The sequence below is a fragment of the Hordeum vulgare genome, chromosome 6H, assembly GCF_904849725.1.
Source record: "Hordeum vulgare subsp. vulgare chromosome 6H, MorexV3_pseudomolecules_assembly, whole genome shotgun sequence".
Lineage (NCBI taxonomy): Eukaryota > Viridiplantae > Streptophyta > Magnoliopsida > Poales > Poaceae > Hordeum > Hordeum vulgare.
Window position 1 is genome coordinate 441582537 of NC_058523.1, and position 17498 is coordinate 441600034.

General features: G+C 40.1%; 1 pseudogene; it reads left to right on the forward strand.

The window, feature by feature from the left end:
- Window positions 1–14565: 14565 nt before the first annotated feature.
- Window positions 14566–15239, forward strand: LOC123405574 (annotated as a pseudogene).
- Window positions 15240–17498: the final 2259 nt, after the last annotated feature.

The window sequence follows — 17498 nt, forward strand, 5'->3', positions numbered from 1 at the left end:
GATGCCTATATGTATGATCATTGCCTTAGATATCATCATGACTTTGCGCGGTTCTATCAATTGCTCGACAATAATTTGTTCACCCACCGTAGTACTTGCTATCATGAGAGAAGCCTCTAGTGAACACTATGGCCCCCGGGTCTACTTCACTTCATATTTTCAGCTCTACACTTTCACTTTGTTGCACTTTCCGCCTTCAGATCTCACCTTGCAATAAATCGTGAAGGGATTGACAACCCCTTTGTAGTGTTGGGTGCAAGTTTGCTGTTTTTGCGCACGTACTTTAGGAACTTGGATTGATACTCCTACTGGATTGATACCTTGGTTCTCAAACTGAGGGAAATACTTACTGCTACTGTGCTGCATCACCCTTTCCTCTTCAAAGGAAAAACCAACGCAAGCTCAAGAGGTAGCAAGAAGAATTTCTGGCGCCGTTGCCGGGGAGGAGCATCAAGTCAAGAATAGTCTTCCTCCAACGTGTCAATTTCTGTAAGCGGGGATTATTTTAAGTGAAGCTTATCCAAGTAGCTGTCGCAAACTCATCTCTTGCATTTACTTTTTTGCCTTTTGCCTCTCGTTTTCCTCTCCCTCACTTCTGAAAAACAAAAATTTACAAAAATATTTGCCTTTTTCGCTTGCTTTCCTTTGCTTGTGTGCTATGTGCCTTCAATATGCTTGCATCTTCGCTTGCTGAAAATCTAGTGATATGGATCCTCACCCACTTGCTAATCTCTTTAAGAAAACCAATTATGTTGAACCATTTGCTAGTGAGTTGAGTGCACTTGACTTTCTCTATGGAGTTTTGCTTGAGATGCGTGAATCTGAAAATCGTGTTGAAGAAATTTATGAAGTGATTCACGAGGGCTCCTTGAATGAAAAACACGATTGCAATGGTTTCACTATGAATTCTATTAGTGACAATCACGCTAAAAATATGCAAAACCCTAAGCTTGGGGATGCTAGTTTTGCTTTGACCACTACTTATTGCAATGATCGTGATTGGTGTGATAATTTTTCTTATGATCATGAAAATTTGTTTAAGCCTCATGATGAATATGATGTTTGCAATAATATTGAAAGTGGGTTTGGAGAAGTCATGACTTTAGTTGATGATAATCCCACTATTTTTGAAGAGTGTCAACTTTGCATGATGTGAATCATGAAAAGAATATCCTTTGTGATATATATATTGTTGAATTTGATTATGATCCCACATGTAATTGCTATGAGAGAGGAAAATATTGTGGTAGAAACTTTCATGTTACCAAATCACCTCTTGTTATGTTAAGATTGATATTGTCTCTTTCTTCTTCCTTGCATATGGTAACTATTGGTTGTCTTGACAATCTGTTTTCCTATAAAATGCCTATGCATAGGAATTATGTTAGACTTAGATGTGATTTTCACATGATTTATGATGCTCTCGTTGTGTTTCAATTCTTGTCTTTTGTGTGAGCATCATTGAATTATCATTGCCTAGCTAAGGGCGTTAAACAATAGCGCTTGTTGGGAGGCAACCCAATGAATTTATCTTTGCTTTTTTGCTTTATGTTTTGTTGCGTCCACACCATCATAATTTTGTTATGATTGTGTTTTTTGTGTTTGAGCCAAGTAAAACCTTTATGACTAGTTTTTGTGATGGTTGTTTGATCATGCTGGAAAAAGACAGAAACTTTTCGCTCACGAAATTATTTTTCATTTTTATACAGAAGAGCTTTTGAGTTGATTCTTTTTGCTTCTGGTTGATATTCCAATTGCCCAAATTGTCGTAATTTTTCAGAATTTTTGAGATACCAGAAGTATACAAAGTATACAGATTGCTACAGACTGGTCTGTTTTTGACAGATTCTGTTTTTGTTGTGTTGATTGCTTATTTTGATGAAACCATGGATAGTATCGGGGGGGGGGGGGGGTACTAGCCATGGAGAAGTGAGAATACAGTAATGTAACACCAATATAAATAGAAATCAAGTTTGCTACAGTACCTAAAGAGGTGGTTGTTTGTTTTCTTGTGCTAATGATATCACGAGTTTCTGTTTAAGTTTTGTGTTGTGAAGTTTTCAAGTTTTGGGTGATGTTCTCATGGACAAAGGGATAAAGAGTGGAAAGAGCTCAAGCTTGGGGATGCCCAAGGCATCCCAAGCCAAATTCAAGGACACCAAGAAGCCTAAGCTTGGGGATGCCCCGGGAAGGCATCCCCTCTTTCGTCTTCAATCCATCGGTAACATTACTTGGAGCTATATTTTTATTCACCACATGATATGTGTTTTGCTTGGAGCGTCGTGTATTATAGGAGTCTTTTCTTTTTGTTGTGCAACAATCATCTTTGCTGCACTCCTTTTCAGAGAGACATGCACTCGTCGTGAATTTGCTAGAATACTTATTGAGCTTCGCTTATATCTTTTGAGTTAGGCAATTTAGCTCATTGTGCTTCACTTATATATTTTGAGCTAGATAACTTTACTCTATGTGCTTCACTTAGATCTTTTATAGCACGGGGGTGTCATATTTTGGATAAATAAGAACTCTCGATCTTCACTTATATCTTTTTGAGAGTGCTCTCTCTGAGTAACTTGGTAGTTGGCTTGTGCTATGAAAGTAGTCCTAAAGATGATAGGCGTCGAAAGAGGATACAATAAAACTTCCATATTCTTGTGCATTGATTAGAAAGAGAAGTCTGATTCCACTGAATTAGTTTTGAGACATGGATTTGGTAATATTAAGAGACATGTTAGTAGGGTGTTGTGAATCTAGATATACTTGTGTTGAAGTTAGTGATTCCCGTAACATGCACATATGGTGAACTGCTATGTTAGGAAGTCGGAGCATAATTGATTTATTGATTGTCATCCTTTGTGTTGCGGTCGGGATCACGCGATGGTTAACATCTACCAACCCTTCCCCTAGGAGTATGCGTTTAGCACTTTGTTTCGGTTACTAATAAAAACTTTCGCAATAAGTATGTGAGTTCTTCATGACTAACGTGAGTCCATGGTATAGATGCACTTTCACTTTCCACCATTGCTAGCCTCTCTAGTGCCGCACAACTTTTGCCGGTACACAAAACCACCATAGATCTTCCTCAAAACAGCCACCATACCTACCTACTATGTCATTTTCATTGCCATACCGAGATATATTGCCATGCAACTCCCACCGTTCCGTCTCATGACTTGTGCCGTCACTTACATATTGCCATTGCATGATCGTAAGATAGCTAGTGAGATGTTTCAACGTCATACGCTAAGCTAGATCGTTGCACATCCCGGTACACTGCTGGAGGCATTTCCTATAGAGTCATCATCGTTCTAAGCACTGAGCTTTGAGTAAATGAAACTATGATGATCATCATTATTAGAGCATTGTCCCATGCGTGGAAATAAAAAAAGTGGCCAAAGTTGCCCACACACAAAAAAAGAGAGAGAGATATATGGTAAGAGGCCAAAGAGCCCAAACAAAAAAGAAAAAAAAGAGAGAAAAAGAGAGAAGGGACAATGCTACTATCTTTTTCCACACTTCTGCTTCATAATAGCACCATGATCTTCCTGATTGAGAGTCTCTTGTTTTTTCACCACCATATACTAGTGGGAATCTTCATTATGTAACTTGGCTTGTATATTCCAATGATGGGCTTCCTCAAAATTGCCCTAGGTCTTCGTGAGCAAGCAAGTTGGATGCACACACACTAGTTCTCCTTTTGAGCTTTCACACACTTATAGCTCTAAGTGCATCCGCTGCATGGTAATCCCTACTCATTCACATTGATATCTATTGATGGGCATCTCCATAGCCCTTTGATACGCCAAGTCGATGTGACCATATTCTCGTTTTTGCCTCACAACCTCCACCACACTCTATTTCACCTATAGTGCTATATCCATGGCTCACGCTCATATATTGCGTGAGAGTTGAAAAAGGTTTGAGAAAGTAAGAGTGCGAGAACAATTACTTGGCCAATACCGGGGGTGTGCATGATTTAAATTCGTTGTGTGGGGGATGATGGAGCATAGCCAGACTATATGATTTTGTAGGGATAACTTTCTTTGGCTTTGCTATTTCGAAAGTTCATGATTACCTTGCAAGTTTGCTTGAAGTATTATTGTTTTCATGTCAATAGCAAACTATTTTTTTGAATCTTACGGATTTTAACATTCATGTCACATGAAAGAAGTTACAAAGGAAAAATATGCTAGGTAGCATTCCACATCAAAAATTCATTCTTTCTCACTTCCCTACTCGAGGACGAGTAGGAGTTAAGCTTGGGCATGCTTGATACGTCTCCAACGTATCTATAATTTTTGTTGGTTCCATGTTATTATCTTGTCAAACTTTGGATGTTTTGTATGCCTTTTATATCTTTTTTGGGACTAACTTATTAACTCAGTGCCAAGTGCCAGTTCCTGTTTTTTCCGTGTTTTTGACCCTTTTCAGAGGAGAATATTAAACGGAGTCCAAACGGAATAAAATCTCCCAAAAGATTTTTTCCGGAACAGAAGATACGCGGGGAACTTGAGAACCAAGGCAAAGGACCCCGGGGGAGGTCACAAGCCCCCTAGGCGCGACCTGGGGGGAGGGCGCCTAGCAGGCTTGTGGGCCCCCTGTGGCTCCTCTGCCCTACTTCTTCCGCCTATAAATCTCTCAAAAATCCAAAACCACGGGAGAGAGCCACAAACATACTTCTCCACCGCCACAAGCTTCTATCTCTGCAAGATCCCATCTGGGGCACGTTCTGGTGCCCTGCCGGAGGGGGGATTCGGACACGGATGGCTTCTTCATCAACACCATTGCCTCTCCGATGATGCGTGAGTAGTTCACGATAGACCTTCGGGTCCATAGCTAGTAGCTAGATGGCTTCTTCTCTCTCTTGGTTCTTCAATACAAAGTTCTCCATGATCTTCATGGACATCTATCCGATGTAATCTTCTTTTGTGGTGTGTTTGTCGAGATCCGATGAATTGTGGATTTATGATAAGATTATCTATGAATCTTATTTGAGTTTCTTTTGATCTCTTATATGCATGATTTCATATCGTTGTAATCCTCTTCGAGTTGTGGGTTTTGTTTGGCCAACTTGACCAATGATTCTTGCAATGGGAGAAGTGCTTGGTTTTGAGTTCATACCGTGCGGTGACCTCACCCAGTGATAGAAGGGGTAGCGAGGCACGCATCGTGTTGTTGCCATCAAGGGTAAAAAGATGGGGTTTATATCTATTGCATGAATTTATCCCTCTACATCATGTCATCCTGCTTAAGGCGTTACTCTGTTTGTCATGAACTCAATACACTAGATGCATGCTGGATAGCGGTCGATGTGTGGAGTAATAGTAGTAGATGCAGAAAGTATCGGTCTACTTGTCTCGGACGTGATGCCTATATGTATGATCATTGCCTTAGATATCATCATGACTTTGCGCGGTTCTATCAATTGCTCGACAGTAATTCGTTCACCCACCGTAATACTTGCTATCATGAGAGAAGCCTCTAGTGAACACTATGGCCGCCGGGTCTACTTAACTTCATATTTTCAGTTCCACACTTTCACTTTGTTGCACTTTCTGCCTTCAGATCTCACCTTGCAATCAATCGTGAAGGGATTGACAACCCCTTTGTAGTGTTGGGTGCAAGTTTGTTGTTTTTGCGCAGGTACTTTAGGAACTTGGCTTGATACTCCTACTGGATTGATACCTTGGTTCTCAAACTGAGGGAAATACTTACTGCTACTGTGCTGCATCACCCTTTCCTCTTCAAGGGAAAAACCAACGCAAGATCAAGAGGTAGTAGGGAGGAAGACCCACTGCTCCGCTCTGGCAACGACGACGCGGGGCCGACGCCAGGGAGGAGGATCCACCCTCCTAGCGACAAAAATGGAATGGGGGAGGATCGAGCATCCTCCCTGCAGTCTTGATCTCCCCGGAGGAGCTGCCGGTGATGAGGGAGAAGGGTGGAGACCGGAGGCTCTGATCTTTTCTGAACCTGAACCTCTCTCTGAATCCTTGAAGCTACAGAGGCTTACCTAAAGAGGGGGAATAAGATGGAGAAGAAGGAGATGGCGGCGGGGAGAGGGAACCCTAGGAGAGGCGCGGGGCTGCTCTTATGGACCTCGGATTGTGAGCGAGCTGTTTGATCGAGGGAAAACGCCATCTGGTGGTGGCTATGGCGTCGTACTACTGAGCACGCGAGGAAGGAGACAAGGGACGCGCCTACGGGCCGGCAAAGGGGAAGCTAGGCCTCAAGGGGAAGAAGGCTAGGCCCAAGTCCCCTATCTCTGCAAGAAACAGAAAGGAACCCCTTTCCTATTAACTAAAACAGCCCCACTCAAATTAATCTCCACACCAATTAAAGAGGTTTTTAAAACAAAATAAAAATACTTGTTAAGTATAGAAATACAACCTATTTATTAGAATAGGTTTATCTATTTTTAGACCAAGCAAAATAAATGCTTTTACAATAAAACCTAGGCTGATTTTTAAATAACAATAAAATGCCAAGGCTTGGAGAAATAAAAGAACCACACCAAGCCACTCACAAAAATAGAGAGGAGAGGTGGTTCATTTTTTTTGGATTTTTAAAACAAGTTGAAAAACACAAGTAAGCACACATTTGAATTGAAAGGGTTCGAACCATGGTGATTCAAAGGTTTTGAATGGCTTGCTGCAACCAGTCACATGCACAAGATCATAACCACATGATCATCAAGGTGGCACCACACACAAGATCACACAACCAAGGCAAAAGGAAAATAAATAAGATATGCATGAAGCATGAGATGCACATGAAATGATAATGCCACAAGCCTCAACTCCATAACATTGCCTCAACATAGTTGCCAAACATGGAAAGGATTACAAAAGGGAAAAGAAAAGCACTTGGGCTGTTACACCCGTGGACTTATCACCACTGAAACTCCACCTATAGAGAATGTCATTGCTATTTATAAATAGCTTAAATGTGCAAATTAGCATTTATGTGACATCGCAATGTCTCGGTTCTCAAATTGAGTATTTAATGGACGATGAATATCTGTTTGCCCTTTGGGACTACCTTAGGGAGAGATATATTGTTATAAGTATCACATGAATGACTATTCATTTGTGTTTGGGAAATGAAGTCTATTGATGCTTATAATTTTGTTGTCTATAAATTAACACTAAGTTGAGATTATGTGATAAGGCAGTCTGAGATCTTGATCTGATTGTATGTCCTTACTACACTTTACATTCTCGTGTTGTGATGGTAAAAGAAATACCATCTTCATTTCAAGGTAAAAATATGATGAACTTCTTGTGAAGAGTCATCCGGTACAGCCCAATGGGTGCTATATCATTACCTAAAATTTGTGCTAGTGCTTTCAGTACTAAGTAATCTATGGTTAGAGAACCACGAGGAGTGGAAAGTAAAGTTGAAAAAATACGAGCAGAAATGGAGTGTATATCTCACACAGGAATTTGTCATTTAAATAAATGTCACAATGACAACTCCCAAGTTTATCAAAGAGTTGGTTGTACGAAATATTTTACTAATGACTACCAAACTATCAAGTTTTGGGTTGAATCATGTAACTGACCCATTGGAAAATGAAGATTATTTAAATGGGAGAAGTTTGAAGTTCTACTTCAAATGGACAACCGGAAAATATTCTGGCACAGTAGACAAAGAATGCACTCCTCTACATTGATGATACGCTTGTGGAATAATATTCTCAAGATATTTTGGAGATCTTATGTTGTCTCCTAGTTATCCCGAGATATGAGTAGCCTATAATTTTACTACTACATGTGGTATAATTTGCAACATCTGTCCATGGGACATGATGGTTGTGAGAAATCGAGTGTATGAATCAATTCATACTCAATATTGTTGCATACACAATAATTTTCCTCCTTTATCAATTTGGCATGAGGATGATTAGAAAAATTATTGATAATTCTGTTGGCCACAAAAAAGTTGCAATATTCCTGACAATCGTAAGATTTTATGTTGACTCCATGTGCCATAGGGGAATTAGTTTTAAGGAACTCTCACCTTATAATTTGAATGAGCGAAATATTCTTGAAAGGATTCAAGAATGGTGCGAAATATTCGACCATTAGTTGGGTTTTGTTGGTACTTCATGGTATCCATAGACACATCTAGAAGATGGTCTTAGGTGTGTATCATCCAGACAAAACCATGTGTTTACTGAATTAAGTGCTCAGATTGACGAATTTGAAGCAAATGATCCTAAGCATGGGATAATTCCATTGGAATGGAAATGCCGTTGATTTTGATTCACGAGAAATCCATGGTCATATTCACTACGTCGTGTACCTACCCAGAATGGTGTGGCTAGATCTTTTTCAAATATAGTCAAATTGCATGACCATTGCTACAGAATTGTGATGATCCAACATTTTGTTGGTGGTAACATGCAGTCTCATACGCTGCATATTTGTTCTAAATGAGATCTGCATTTTTGTTCTTAATGAGATCAAATGCATATAATAATGCACCCCTTGCAGTATGTATGTGAAAATTAGGGAAATATTTCGGTTGCATACCGGTATCACCACCCAGCGTATATTACGAGCTTTCACATATATTTGGGATCTATGTGAGGAATAACTGTGGTATGATTGTTAATTCGTCAAATACCTTATCCCTACTGAGGGAGTTATATGGCTCGTACGCTGATTGCTTTTGCAATAAGGACATTTTCTGGCATTAGGGGAGAAATGTACCACAAAGAATGCCAGGAAATGCAAAAGAAATGTCATAGTCATTTTGTCCACGTACTTAAGAAACTAAACTAGATATTCAGATTACGAGAATTTGCAACATATTGCAAATAATCTGCCATATATACATTTACTAATGACAAAGGTGTCAGTGAATTTTGGTACCAGAACGAGTGGAGGTACCTAATAAACACTCGTATCCCCAGGTGAGAGCGAGAGGGGGAGAATTCTCGTCACATGGGATTAAGTTCTCATATGTTTCCGCAGAAATAGAGGAAATGGTCTCCTCAATCAGTAAATGTGATTCAACCTTGCATTGAATGACACCTGATGGATCCACGTCATCCAGAGCCCAACACACATGTGCACACATTTTTTTGGTGTCGGGACATCGAAACATCTTGACTCCATTGTTGTGGAAAATCACAAGGAGTTAAGAGGTATAACGAGAATTCCACAAATGATGTTGATTCATGAGAATCGTATATTGAATGTCTACATATGTGGACATAAATTTCTTCTTGAGAATTGCTGAAATCCTTTTGGACCCTGAACCAAAATCCAAGGAGAGTGTTGTTGGTACTTATATTGGTTCAAATGAAAGGAAGCAGTTAAGAAGAGTAGCAATCGCTCTTCAAAAGATAGGTGTTTACCATAGTGAAACCTACTCCTCATAAGTATCTTCCATAATGAAGAGAAGTGATTTTTGGTTTAGAAACTAAATAGATGAGGTGGTGATGAAATGAGACTTGTAGCACATGGGTTTTCGCAGGAACCCAACATCAGTTACGATGTAGCATACCTTCTCGGCATGAGTGGAATTATGTTGCGATACTGAATTGGCAGTACACATCCATGCGGTTGATGTATGTAGTGGCTACATACTCACATGGATCGTTTTGTTTGGATATATAAATATATATATATATATAAATGGCTTAATATTTCTAATCTAATGATAAATCGCAACATGTGTGTGTGTGTGTGTGTGAAGCTTCAGAATTCACTCTATGACAGTGAAGAGGTCGGAAAGTTGTGTGGTACAACCGACTAAGTGAGTTACTCCTTGACAAGGATTACTCTAATACCGATATTTGTTGATGTGTATTCATGAAGATATCCTTAACTGGATTTACATCATGTTATTGATGTGGATGATCTTATCATCAATGTCTATACATGACATATTAGATACAGACAATCATTTTGAGATGGATATTTGGGTCAAACCAAATGATGCTAAGTTTATAGCTTGAGCATATTCCCTTGGGAATAAATGTATGTTAGTCTTCATATATCTAGAAATATTGAAAAAGATCAATATGGATATATCTTATCAAAGACACAAATGGTCATATTATACCTCACATGGGACACAAGTCCATTCAAATCTAGGGGAGATGATAAAGTGATAGTGGACATGAAGTTCTGTATCTGAGTATCATCGGAGCACTCATATAAATTGCGAAGTAAGTCAGGCCTCACACTATATTTGGTTACAATTTATTGAGAGTGCATCCCCAATAAAAGGTTTAATGGTTGGTGTAAGGAATATCCTGAGATATGTCCAAGATACAAAAGGTCTTGATTAATTCCATTGAGAAAATCAAGATGGGATCATGGTGTGATATCCTGATAGTGGCTGATAATCTAATCCCGACAATGCCATATCAAAGACTCAATTTACTAGAAGAGTATTACGAGGGAAGCCTTCAAAATAGACTCTAAATTGGTCCTTCTTGTGATCATTCTGCCATAAATATTTTGAAGCATGGTAGGATATACATGTCTTTGTAGAATGACTAGTCACATGTGAGATCATGTGGAGATTCATTGGAATCAATTATCATTATCTACCAAGATAATGTCACTTGTATTTCTTATGGATTATAGTTATCCTCGTGAATTACAGAAATGTAAGAGGATAATATGCAAACAAATTATTGTGAGATTCACAATGTCTCTACCAAAGATTATATTCCAGAATCAGGTTCGTGAAATTTGTATGAGAAAACATTGATGTTTGCAAAGTTCAGGGGGAGTAAAATCCCAAGTTATAACCTATTGGTGGTCTTCAGATCATTCATATCGTACTCTTTTTTTTCCTTTATGAGTTTTCCATGATGGTTTTTTATATAAGGTTTTTAATGAGACAATATAAATACAAGTGCGAATGTATGTCATATTGGTTTCTCCTTATATTTTCCCACTGAGTGTTAAAGGAGTTTTCGATGACATAATATTATAAGGTTTCTCCTTATTTTTTTCCACATGGTTTTAAGAAGAGTTTTTAGTTTGCAATATAAAAATGACGAATTAATCAAGGGGAAGTGTTAAGAAATAAGACATGTGATCAATTGTATGGGAGAGATGCCTCCGAGAAGGTGTCTGTTAGGGAATGACGTCTTCCCAGCACATCCCTTCATCTTTTATATAAGTGGATCTATCACATTGCAATAGATGTGAGTGAAATCATTTGGAATCTTTATTTGTCTCTTTAACATTCGCTCCTACAACACTCCCAATCCTTATTTTATGCACATCCCCATAAGCAATATAAGAATATTAGTAATTAGTCTCCAAGGGACAAAATCACTTTTATTTAGAAAGGACCTCTACCAAACATTTACTATACTTTAAAGTTTTAAGGGCGCTGCTACGCGTCAGTCCGCCGATCTTTTCAAAAGATCGGTCGGGGCGCTAGCCACGAGATCTACTGTTAAAAAATGGTTGATGGGTCTTTTGCAATATAGATTATGTTACAGATTTTATTACAACAAAGAGCAAGTTGCAAAAACGTTCGCAGATTTTTTTTACAACAAAATTTGTTATATAATATTTTCTACAACAAGAATCATGTTATGGAAACACCTGTAGTTTTTTTTGTAATATAGGTTGTTGCGGAATGTTTTTTGCAACATCGGTTGTGTAGCAAGATATTTTTTGAAAAAGAGTTCTTGTCGCAGATTTTTCCACAACAAAGATTTTATTGCAATTATTTTGTGCAGCGTAGCTGATGTTGTAAAAACTTATGTAAGTTGCAACACTGTTGTTATTGCAAGATACGACAAACATGCATGCGGTAGGCAAAGAAAAAAACAAGGGTGTGGGAGCACGTTTGAGGTTGCATGGATGAGGAACATCCAATGGCTATGCATGTGGCGGAATTTCTCGCGCAATCAACTCGTAGAGCATTAGCTTTTCCCAAGTTTTAAAGGAAAATATTTGGGAAACTCTTATCTTCCACCGGCGGATCCAAACACACTGTTCACTGCTTCCTCGTCCGTCGAATCTTACTCCATCTAACCGATCGTGCCCATGCCAAACGATTTCTAAAATTGGGTCACAATTTCTGAAACTGGGTAGTTGTTTCAGAAAACTGCCTAGTCCGTGACTCGGCCTCGGCCTCGGGCCCGACGACCTCGCGTCGTCGGCCTGCTGCGGCTCGCCGCCCCTCCGTCATCGGTCTGGTGCAGCCTCCGCCGTCCTACTCGCCCGCGGCCCCACACGCCCTCCGCCGCTGCTGCTCACGGCCCCGCCGGCCTGCCCGCCGCCCTCCGCTGCCGGGGCTGCTCCGCAACTAAGCCTGCAACATTTCTGCAACGGAGTCGTTGTTTGTGCAACTGAACCATTATTTCAAGAGTTGCGTAAATTATTTTCTGCAACGCGGCCGTTGTTTCAGGATTTTTTTTACAACACAACCGTTGTTTTCGCAACGCTGCTATTGTTTCTGTAACTCGACCCGTGTTTCAGAAACTATTGACTACGGGAACGTAGATCGGACGGCTGCACCGATACATCCAACGGCCGTTGCGGTGGTGGATGTTTACTAGACATCCGTCGATAGACGCGTAGCAACCCTTTTTCATCCGAAAGTAGGCGGATATATACTTTAAGGACCTTTATTAATGTTGATCCTTAAATTCCCTAAAAAAATAAAGGTTGATCCTTAAATACTTCGGAAGTCGTAGTGGATTTTGAGTCGGTGCGGTATTTTTAGTACTTATGGAAAGTTCTCTACACGGTAAGACATACTCAATTCCATAAGTCGGTGTGGTGTTATCGGCTTCCATACAAATCCTTGACAAGAACGCGTACCACATCCGTCGTCGTACGTGAAAGATCCTGCTGCTGCTGGTCATATATAATCACAACAAATAAGTTCGCCGCAAGCACGCGCATCATCGGTCTCCAAGACTCCAACGCGAAAGCGAAAGAGGAAAGACACGAAGCGATAAATCAATTCCATCAATCAATGGACGTCGGCCAGGCTTCGGCGGCGGCACTGCTGTTCACGGAGGCGATCCACGACGGCCCGCCGACCGCGGCGCTCTACGCGGAGCGAGCGCAGGCGCTCATCAGGGCGGGCAAACTTCGCCGCCGCGGCCGCCGACGCCACCAGGGCCGCCGACCTCGACCCCACCATGCACAGGGCCTACCTCCGCAAAGCCCGCGCGTGCATCAACCTCGAGCGCTACGGCTCCGCGAGGGCCGCCGTCCTGGCCGGCGCCGCCGTCGCACACGGGGATCTGCGGTTCGCCAAGCTGATGGAGGAGCTCGACGCGAAGGTGGTTTCGGGGCAGACGACGGAGCTGGCGGCAGGGGCGGTAGCCGGCGCCTGCGACAGCGAGCAGCTAGCAGGAGTGGCAGACGATGTGCACGGATTGCCAAGGCCGGCGGCGCACCGGAGGGCATCGAGCTGCGTCTAGGCATGCTACGTACAAGTACAAGTACTACTCCTACTAGGGAAACACTTTCTAATTGAAGCACACAACATCGCTGCATTGACATGCATCCGTTTGAAGAGGCATTAAATAATTCGTTTTCCTATGCTTCAAACCAGCAATGCTGTACATACATAAGTTTGCATAAGTTTTACAAAAAATGAATTTTGATTGAAGATTAAGAGGAATGAAGGCCTCACCCTTCTTGAAAATCAGGAGAAGAATGGTTAGTTAGAAAGAAAGAATCCTAGTCAGCGTGTAATTTTATGTAACTCTTTATATGTCTAGCATTTTTAGATTTTAACCATTGTGTTAATTAACATGTACTGTATATACTAGAATCCAACGTGCGCTTTGCCCTGCCGTTTTTCGTTCTCATGTTGAAAAATTGTTCTCTTAATATGTCAGTCAACTGCTTTTCTACTAGTACGTTTTAGGACTGTTTTCAGTGCCCAAGCTCGTGCTAATAACTAGGGAGAACAGAGAACCACTGTTACTCTTGTCACATTTGCTTGTGCGCGCAAGGTATCAGCGATGTACTCTAGTCGTTTCGCGATTTCAGTTGGTTTCGCATGCAGAGATCTGATTGTTATTTCTTCTGATTGTCATTTCTTCTGAATGTCATGTGATGTGACCCGAATTTTTTTCGCTTTTTCGCAAACGTAGCACAGCTGCTTTCTTAATTTTAAACCAAAATATTGCACGGGTAAATCAAAGAGAAGTTAGCACAGTAGTACCGTACATTAGAAAACTATACAGAGGCAACACAAAGCAGGGTACATTGACTGTACATTGACAAGTCAGAGCAGAGTACTTCACATGACCCAGTAAATAATTATGCAACTATTGATAAATCTACAACGAATTATACTAAATAATATTTGGTGTCCAATTATAAGTAGATTTCACATGACCCAATAAATAACCAATAGTATAAATGGAGAGAAAGATAAGTACTAAAACCAGAATTATAACCATGGGATGCAAAACCTTTTTTAGTGAGAGGATACCCATAGGCCAGAGATGGGACATAGAATGATGGGTTTCCGTTTCATCAACACATTTTGATTTATTTTTCTTTTCAAAATTCTTCTCAAAAGAACTGAATATATATATCTGAATATTTAATGGAGGGAGATGGTAATTGTGGAGAAGTTGAATGGCTAGATGAGGACTGGCCAGAATGCTCTTCACAAACTCTCGCTTATGTATGAGGATAGCCAACATTGCAATAGGATTGCATGCCTGCAACATTCAGCTACTGTCCACAATCTGACAACAGAAAAATAAGTTGCAGGTGACTTATGAGAAGCTTGTTGAAGATGTGAATAACCTACTTGATTCCCACGATAACCTTCCACAACCACATACCAACATTGGTGAGGATAACAATAGTATCCATGTGGATAAGAGCAATGGAGTAGATCTGAATGAAAAAGTGGTTGTAAAGGATGCTGAGATCACTAAATTGAAGGCTCTTGTTGACCAGTTGAAGTTCATTCATGTTGATCAAGGCATTGTCATTAGGAATTTGAAGTTAAATCATCTTAAAGAGAAGGAAAAGATGAGATCTGATAATAGGACTTTGAAGTTTTCATTTGCTGACTTAAAGAAAGAAAATGGGAAGTTGCGCATTGAGAAGAGTAACCTCGATTGCATCATTGCTCAACTGATGAAACATAATCAGAAGTTTGTCAGTGATAATAATACTCTTGAGTGCTCCATTGTAGACATGAAGAAAGCAGGCAAAAACCACAAGAGAAAGCTCAAGGAGATAAGGGGTATTTGTGATGAAGAATAATTAGAGGATCTCACCTCGTTGGTCATTATCTTAAATACCCTATGGACTCTAATGTGTACCCTATGAATCTTAAGTACTAAGTTTATATTATGTCCTTGAACTATGGCCTGTAAGGTGTACCTAAGTTGTGTGATGACATCTTAAGTACTATATTATGTCCTTGAACTATTAGTCTTAAGTACTAAGTTGTGTCAATTATGGCCACTTTGATGTGTTATTTCATTTATGTTATGGTTTGTGATTAATGTTGTGTGAGGAATGGAATCGTCATAACAACAAGCACTCATGCATCATCAACAATAGAGAAGGAATCACCATAACAACCATCACTCATGCATCAAAGTCTTCAACGCAACATACTTAGGTAACTTACAACAGAGTCTTACATATAGCCAACGAAGGCAACATACCACGTCCAAAGAGTACTGATGGAGTTGTCCTTGCTACTGCTGGTGTAACTCTGGTTGGTGCCCTTGATGCATCAACTCTTCTATTTTCCTGTAATTACAACATAGACATACTACAAGATAGGAAACTTGCATAAACAGTTTTAGACAAAGTCACAAAGTTACCTCATGCTAGTTCCTTCTCATTGCCAAAGCTGGCTTAAGAGTCTTCGGGCAGCTAGTGTACCTATGCGCAGTGAGGTTGCAATTGCTACAAGTGATTGTGCCCATCCTAGAATTATCTTTGGGAGCTTGCTTCTCAAACTTACTCTTCCTCCTATTAGTTTGTTTCTTTCTTGGCTTTTCTTTGAAAATTAGTGTCTCTATGTCAGGGGTACCAGTCTTTGGCCATAGATCAGGACCAGTCACATGGTAAACTATTGCACTGTAGGCTGCTTGGTACATGGGTTTCTTGAAGAAATCATGGGCAAAGTCTTTTGGATGTAATTTTGCCTTGTTAATTGCAGAAATTGAATGATTGCAAGGAACCTCTGTCATGTCCATTTCCTACAACCACATGTGTGTGCTTTCAAATTTACTGCATGTGCACTTTCTCCACTTGTAACTTGGTATAGATGAGGTCTAGCTTTGATTGACTGACAATATCTAGAATGTTGTTTTGCTTCTTCAAGCTTTTCAGCAAATGTTGGGCATATCTGCCGCTTGGTTGTTTCAGTCTTTGTCCTATTGGCATTGAACTTAACTAACAACTCAGTTCTGATCCTATCAACCATAGTTTTAATTGGCTTGCCTCTGAAATCAAGTATCATCTTGTTAAATACTTCACTAATATTGTTGACAACCAAGTCAGTTTTATAATTATTGTCCATGGCATGTCTAGCCCATGTATGTTTTGCAATCTAACTAAGCCATTTCCAAGCTGTCTCACACTTCTTTTTCATGCCATCCATTGCTACATCATATCCATGCTCAGTATATGAATAGCTAGCCGCATCCATGTATTTCTTTAACTCTTCACCTCTAAAGCCAGCAGTTTGAAAGTTATGATAAATATGTCTAAGGCAGAATCTTTGTGGGCAGTTTGGAAAGATACTATTTATGGATTTAAGAAGACCCTATTTCAAACAACTAAATTTTAACTAAGAAGGTGGTTTTTTACACTAATAAGCATTTGCATTGTAGAGCATAAGATTTTGGTTACCTTTTGTCTATCATATATGATAGTGTAGTAGCCATACTTCCGAGACTCACCACCAATGGCATACTTGAGTTGTGCTAAAAACCAGGACCATCTTGCAGTATCTTCTTTGTGAACAATTGCAAATGCAATTGGAGAAACGTTGTTATTACCATCTGTTCTAGTTGTAGCCTAGATCTTTTGTCCTGTGGTCAGCTTTATAAAACACCCATCAACACCTACAACAACACATAGCACATTAGAAAGAAAGGAATGCACCTTTACATAAATAGTACATTACTAGCAATTAGCACATAAGTACCTATGAAAGGTCTACAACCATTTAAGAAACCCTCTTTGCAAGCATTTAGGCACATGAACAAGCCATGGAATCTACGATTACTGCTAGGATGTGCCTTCAAATGCTTTGTTGTAACAATGCATCTACTTCCTGGATTGGTATCAATACAGCTTGGAGGTAATCCCTTATCCTTGTGTACTGTGCCTTTTGATCTCCTTGGACCACACTCTTAGCTACTTTCCTTGCTCTCTAGGCCATGTGAATGGACACTTCTATGCCATGTTTGTGCTTCAAACTCTCAATTATGGAGTGGAGTGGTGTGTTAATGTCTACCCTCAACTGTTCCTCACACTCATGTGCCAAGCAGTTGGCAG